Below are 7,867 nucleotides of genomic sequence, written 5' to 3' on the forward strand. Positions count from 1 at the left end.
CCCAACCATGATGCATACAAATCTCTTTTTCGCAAATGCACGACAACCCCAGGCCGTCGAGTTCAGCCATCTTTTTCGCTGCCGTGAGAAGCGTGGTCAGTTTCGCCCGCCTCTTTCTCGATTGCGTATGCTCAACAACCTCGTCTGCCTTCGTCGCCACCTGCAAGGACCCTGACCAAGCTCCATAGATCAATTCGCCGAGCAATAAAAATAAGAAAGGAAGAGAAGCAGAAACAAGAGAGAGGAGAGATGGGAGAGAGAGATAGAGATTGATTTTAATTTTTTTAATTGATTTAAATATGTTTTAAAAAAAATGTAAATGTATTTTATAAATTTTTCTTTTTTCAAATTTATTTTTTAAAAATATATAAAGTGGATCAATCATAATACGCCACATGTGCTGCCAATCAACTTCGTTAAAGCAGGTAACGATGAATGCAAACAGAACTTGACATTAGGTACTTTTCTCGCGAAAAAAATTGGGTACTAAATGACAAGTTTTATTAAACATTTAGTACTTTTGCCGCCTTTTCCCGGAAGTTACTTTAGACTTTCCAATGAAAATCACATTTGACTATTTTAGTCTAATTTGCATTAGGGGTGAACATTTGACCCGAAAAATCTGAAAAATCCGCAAACTCGCCTGACCTGCAACCTGAAAACCCGATTTTTTTGCAAAATCGACTTCGGGTGAAATCCGGTCCGAACCCAACATGGTTCGGGTGTTACACGAACTTGAACATAACTAAAAAAAAAAATTTGAAAAAATTAATGTTTTTTTTAAAAAAAAATTACTAAGGCCCAATTTGTAAAAAAAAAATAAACATTACAAAACTAACAACAAAGTTTAAAAAAATATGTGAAAAACAAAAATAAATTAAAAAAAATTGTCAAAAAAATGGTTTTTTTGATTTTTTTTTACCAATGCCCATTTTCGGCCCAAAGCCCATTTTTGGACCAATCTCACCCGAAACCCGACCAAACTCAACCCGATACTCAAAACCACCCCAAAACCCGAAATTTTTTGATAGAATTCGGTACTACTTTCCTTCACCCGAAACCCACAAAACCCAAACCCGATGCACCCGAAACTCGAAAATCCGACCCGTGTGCACCCAATTTTGCATCACCTAAGAAATAGTGGAATACTAATTTCATTCCACACTTACTTTTATCGAGACATAAATGTCTTTTAATAAAACCCTAGATGAGTTTCATAGTCACTTATAGCTTCCAATAGTGCTTCTTAGAGCATCAGCAATGGTCGTGGCTAAAAATGATGCTTGTGTTAAAGTGGTTCAAAGTCAACAAAAATAATATATATTTAATCTTAATTTTTGGCAACGTTGCCCACTGTTGGCAACGTTGCTTTGTTTTTCATTTGTTATTTATAGTCAAAGTCACAGTAATTAAATAAAATATTAAATTTTGCATTGTTCCCAAGATTGGCATCGTAGCCTAGTGCAAACACTGGAGATGCTCTTAGTCAACGTTTTTGGTCGTTGCCAAAGTCAATATCTCACAATGCTATGGTTCGTTCATTGCCATTTTAGTGAGGTATCTTTCTTTAAGTTTGACTTTTAGTCTTCTTTTCGTTGAAATTGATTTTGTTGTGCCCTAGCTCTTGAGACTTAAGAATAATAAAGGGTGACAGTATGAGTTGTAGTTTTAAATCTATGATTGTTTTTGTAGATTACTCGAAGATCAGTGGAAGGTCTGATAGCACTCAATCATGTTTCTTTCTCGTGTTTTTGTTTGATTAGAAACTTTGTTTCATATATTGTTACTGGTTTATAAGAAACTCATGGGCCTAAATACTTTTAGAGTGTTGTTATATGTGACTTTGAGTTGAATAAGGTGACAATAATGATTAATAGATATCATAATATTTATTAAATTCAAATAAATTGGATTCGATATTGAATTGCAACCATAAGAATATGCTACAATTTTGTGGTGTCTGGACACCAGTGATACCCCTTAACAATTCTCATACTTTTACCATTGTTTTTTGTATTAAATGCTGGTATATATCAGGGAAAAGTTGAAAACTACTCATTTTTAGGAGTAGTTAACTAAAATTAGACACTAAATATATTTAATTGAACTTTACCCATTATTATCATGAGATTTCCTAAATTACCCTTATTTGAGCACATGATTCTAAGTGTTGTTGTAATGTATATTATATGTGTCATATTATAGTTAAATTTGAAATACATTCTAATTGTAGTGTGTTTAAGGAGAAAAAAAAAACATGTAATTGAAGGGGTATAATGGGTACATTAATTGAAAATTTTGGTACTAAAATAAAAGTTAAAAATAGTGGGTAAAAATTAAAGTGGATCATTTAAAATAGGTACAGAATCTAATTTCCACTATATATCATTTTATTTTTTTGTATTTTGTTTAAATATCTACTTGCATTTATATTTATGTGATTTAAAAAATACAAAATTATGGTAGAAATTAATTTTAATAAGATAGTATTATCACCATTTTATTTACTTAAAATTATTTTTTATTTTAAAATATTATATAAAAATATTGATTTACCGAAATAAAATTTTATTATTAAAGTGTGACAAATAAAGTATTTGTTTAAAAAATATAATTTCTTAATATATTTATAAACTTATTTTATTTTTCACTTAAAATAATTGATTATTTTATTACTTTGTAATCTGCTGCTAGCTGTACGAGCATTAAAAATGATTTTGAAATTTGCTAAGTGTGAATTTTGGTATTGTTTAGTAAAATACAATTAGTGTAAGTGAATGTACACATAGGGAGATCAAGAAGTATCATCATGATGCACATCATGAGATTCTGGTGTGCACTACTTAAATCATGTTTCTTTCACTTCCCAAATTTCAAGTTTTCTCCTTTAATCCTGTATTATTTTTCACCATTTGGCATGCTAAATTCAGCTAGATTTCTGTTAAAGAGTAAGACTGAACAAATAATGGAGTCAAGACTAAAATATTGAGGGGCCATTTTTTTTTTTAATAAAATTATACTAATATAAAATGTATAATTTTTTATTTAATTTTAGAAGGAGCTAATATACATTTTTACATATATTTATATTAATTTATATTTTAATATAATATACAAAAATATAAAAAAAAAATTATGGGAGACCATGGCCGCCCTTAGTCCCCTTAGCTATGTCATTCTTGAGGAACTAAATTGAATTTTGGATTCCAAAACGCTCAAACATCACTTGGAACTGCCAATTTGTGCTCGCTCTATTATAGCACTCACAATGGATGCTCTATTGCATCTTTTAAAATACTTCTAAAAAACATACATTTTTCTATTTTACTTCTAAGTTTTACATTATACTATACATCAGATTCTCTATATATTTATCTACATCATTTAAATATTATATCTTTAAACATATTTTATTAATTAAAGTAAAATAAAATAATTAAAAAAGAAAAAATAAAAAATAAATATATATACTAAATAGGAGAGAGAAAGCTTATAAAGAAAAATAATAATATTAAAATATTATATAAAGGATATGTAAATGTTATGTAAATGTAGATGTGGATTAATTGGAGTTTATGTATAGCTATTATAAATATATGTATAAATAAGCTGATAGATTGTGTTTTTGTGAGTTTTAGCTAAATATTATAGAGAAAATGTATTACAAAATACATCACCAAAACAATTTTTTTTTATAATTTATATCAAACTTTTACATTATACCATATATCAACTTCTCTATTTTTTCTCTACATCATTTAAATATTATATTTTTTCAAAATATTTTACTCATTTTAATAAATAAAATAATTAAATATAATAGCATCACACTCATATATATATATATACAAAAGTTTATAAAAAATAATAAAATATTTATAGCTTGATAAATAGTATTTCACTACATATAAATAAATACTATTCATTTAAGTAAGAAAATATAACTTTACATCACTCATTGAAAGACTATTTAACAATTTTTTCTCTATATTATAAAAAATTAAATATTTTACCTCTTTCATTGAGAATGCTCTTAAAGTCTATATAGTGTAAGGTTTCAAAGGAATAACAATTGAACCAAGTGCAGCAACCAAGTGAAAAAAATATTTTGACACTTACTTTTACATCACTCAACTTTTGAATGTTAATTTAGCATATAATCATCTTCTACAAAATTACACGTTTTCTCCTCACATTTCTCGATAATTTAGAGGGAAAATATTTGCCACCTAATTTTTTTTCTTTCTAATTTTCCTTTATATTTTATCTCTCTTGGCAAACTACTCTACTTTTTACTTTTACCAAACCACTCCACTTTTTAACTTCCCTTCACTTCTCTCCCAAAATCTTTCCTTCCTCCCACTTTTCTTCTTTAACAAAGAGAAAGAGCTCTAGGACTTCTATTTTGTGCAGCTGAACACTCAACTAGAACTTTCTACCTTCTAAGAGGACATGCTACACTCTATTTTTTCCAAATATATCATCAAAATTTTAGAACTTGTCAAATAATATGATAAATTAGTGATGCATCCCTATATGTTACATCACTATTAATACTACACTTTTTTATTTATTTTATATATTTTTTATTATTAGATTTTTTACTTTATTATTTTATTATTATCTTTAATATCAACAATAAAATATTAAAAAAATTATTACTTTTTATATATTTCCAATAAATATCAAATGACCAAAATTTAAATTTTGCATACTTTTACAAATATACATTGGAGAAATTTGTGACAAACCAAACATTTATATTATACCATAATATCACCTTTATTTCATTTTTATATTTTCTTTACAACATTTAAAAAATATTTTTTTATTCATTTAAATTCTAAAAAAGAAAAGAGAAAGAAACAAAAAATTAATTACTATAAAGAGAAAAAAAAAAATAATTTTAACTCACTTAATAGTTGTTCCAATGTGTCTTTTTATCATTTATTGACGTTAGGCCTTCTCTAACCTTTATTTTTCACTTCAAATTATTGTTTCATCTCCAATCATTATTTCAAATTTCACTTCAAATTTTAATTAAAAAAAGAATATCAATTTTTTAATTTCTTTTAATCATCAATAAATGATTTAACTAAGGGTTTATACCTTGTTAGACCCTGTGTTTTTTTCCATTACATGTTTGGACCATGTATTTTGACAAATTACTTTTTGGACCCTATGTTTTGTAAAATACTTAAAATAGAACCCTAAACCTAATTTTAGTCAATATTTTCTCAACTAAAATCACAAATAATTTACTAAACTAACAATTTAGAACAAAAATAAAATCATTCTGCTTAAAAACTGTGTTGTTATATTCAATTTTTTCTTCATCAAAATTGAGTTTATGGTTCTATTTTAACTATTTTACAAAACATATGGTCCAAAAAGTAATTTGTCAAAACACATGGTCCAAACAGGTAATGAGAAAAAACACAGGGTCCAAAAAAGTATAAACCCTTTAACTAATAATAATTGTATATATTAACATTAATATATAATTAAGTAATGATTTTAAATCAATAAAAAATATTAATGAACTTAACTTAAATTGCTACATTATAAAAATTAATCATTATATTTTTTTTTAAATAAACATTACATTTAATATAAATAAACAAATGTTTGTTGTATTTGCTGTTGTAATTTTTTTTAATTATTGTTAATTTTTCATGTTTTTAATATTATTGTATTCCCAAAAAATATTAATTTTTGTGTTGTATAAATAATTCTTATAATGTTAGTGTATATTTTAGAAAGAATAACATTTTATATGAATTTTTTAATAAAATTCGCAAAAATATAAATTTTTTTCAAAAAAAATTATTCTATGATTTTTTCTAAAAATTTTCACTTATGGTTTTTTTTTTTTTTTTTTGAGATAAACTTATGGTTTTAGTTTTTCATATTTTTGTATAAAAATTAGTTTAGGTCATAATTTTAATCTAATCAAATTTATTATATTTAGTTAGTTAGACTTTCTACTTTTTATTTTCTTTAGGAACTTTTCCCATATAAATTAAGAAAAATATAATCCAATATTTTTCATAGGAATAACATAAAAACCATATTTATGAAAAATCACATATATTTAAAAATTAAAACTAACAAAAATTAATATATGAATAATTGAATTAATATATTTAATAAAGGATACATATGTAATTATTAATTAGATCTAGGATATATGGGTAATTTTAACCCTTGAATCAAATTAATAGTGCTTGAGAGGAAAATTTGGCATTTTTGAAGTTGAGGTTTGTTTTGATGTATTGGTTGGAGATGTCTTACCTACGTTAAAAATAGTATACATCATCATTTAAAAAAAGCTTTAAATTATAATTCTTTTACTTGTCAAAAGAAAAACGTCTCGCACTTAAAAAAGCTTCTATGAGATTTTTTTTTTTTTGACAAATATGATGAGATGATATATTAACTACAGATAACATTAAGACAATCTGTTGGAATATATTTTTTTAAATAATTCAAGTGGGGGATTGTTGGAACTTTTAATATATTAGAGTATGAATTATTAAAAATAGAAAATGTGCTTTAATGACTCCCTAGAGAAAGAGTCCCACATTGGTTTAGAATACTCTCTTGTAAGGGTATATAGAGTGTGGACTTCAGCCTTGGGGTTGTGCCCCAAGGGGTACCCACTTTTGTGGGAGAGGGAGGAGTCACACAAAGGCTCACCTGACCACCACACGCGCGCGCGCCGCCGCCGCCGCCGTCCGACCGGGCTAGTTGGTTGGTGTGCACCTTATTATTTTTTCTAAAAGAAAATTATTTATTAAATATTTTTTTTATTTAATAAAAACATGGTTAATAAGTGGTAAACTGAAGACTTAATCTCTTCAGATTTTTCAGGGTTGTAACTGCCATGCCTCTCCCCACGTTTTAATAAAAACGTCTTTATTCCCGTTAATTAAAAAATTGATTTTTCTTTATAAAGGTGCGATTACTTTTCAGAAGGATCATCTCTTTTCACAAAAAAATTAAACTCTCTTTACGATTAAAGAAAAAATCGGAGCAGTAGTATTATTAAGGGTGTAGTTTACGACGGGTCTCTACAGTGCAGTGGAGGTCCGATCACAGTGAAGACTGGGCTGTTTTATCCTGGGGACGACGGGGCTGATAGTCTGCTTGCACGAATTATGGGCAGTGCCGCGAACGTCTTAAGGAGAGCGACCTAGTCCGCGACTCAACCCAGACAATCATTCGGTAATTTCGTTCCTTTTTAATTTCTGCAGCAACTTAGAACAACAATTTTAAGACGTTTAGTTTCTGCCATGACTACCGATGATAACTCTGGTGTTGTAGACATAAACAAACCATTTCGTTTTGAGGGTAACCACTTTAAAAGATGGAAACAGAAGATGTTATTTTTCCTCACAATCAAAAAGGTTAACACCGCTCTCACTACTGATAAGCCTACTGTATCTGAAAAGGAAGACAACGATGAAAAAGAGAAACAAACTAAGGCTTTAGATGCTTGGGTCGAAAATGATTTTTTATGCAAAAATTTCATTCTCAATGGTTTATCTGATGACTTGTATGACTATTATAATTCTGACCAAAATGCCAAGGAAATCTGGGACGCACTGCAAAAGAAGTATGACACTGAGGAGGCTGGAACCAAGAAGTACGCTGTCAGTCGCTACCTCAAATTTCAGATGACCGATGACAAGTCAGTGGAAGCCCAATCTCATGAACTTCAGAAAATCGCTCATGAAATAATTTCTGAAGGTATGTCTTTAGATGAACAATTTCAAGTTGCTGTGATTATTGACAAACTGCCCCCTGCGTGGAAAGATTTTAAAAATTTTCTCAGGCACAAAACTAAAGAATTTTCACTAGAAAG

Source organism: Humulus lupulus, chromosome 8, assembly GCF_963169125.1.
Source record: "Humulus lupulus chromosome 8, drHumLupu1.1, whole genome shotgun sequence".
NCBI lineage: Eukaryota > Viridiplantae > Streptophyta > Magnoliopsida > Rosales > Cannabaceae > Humulus > Humulus lupulus.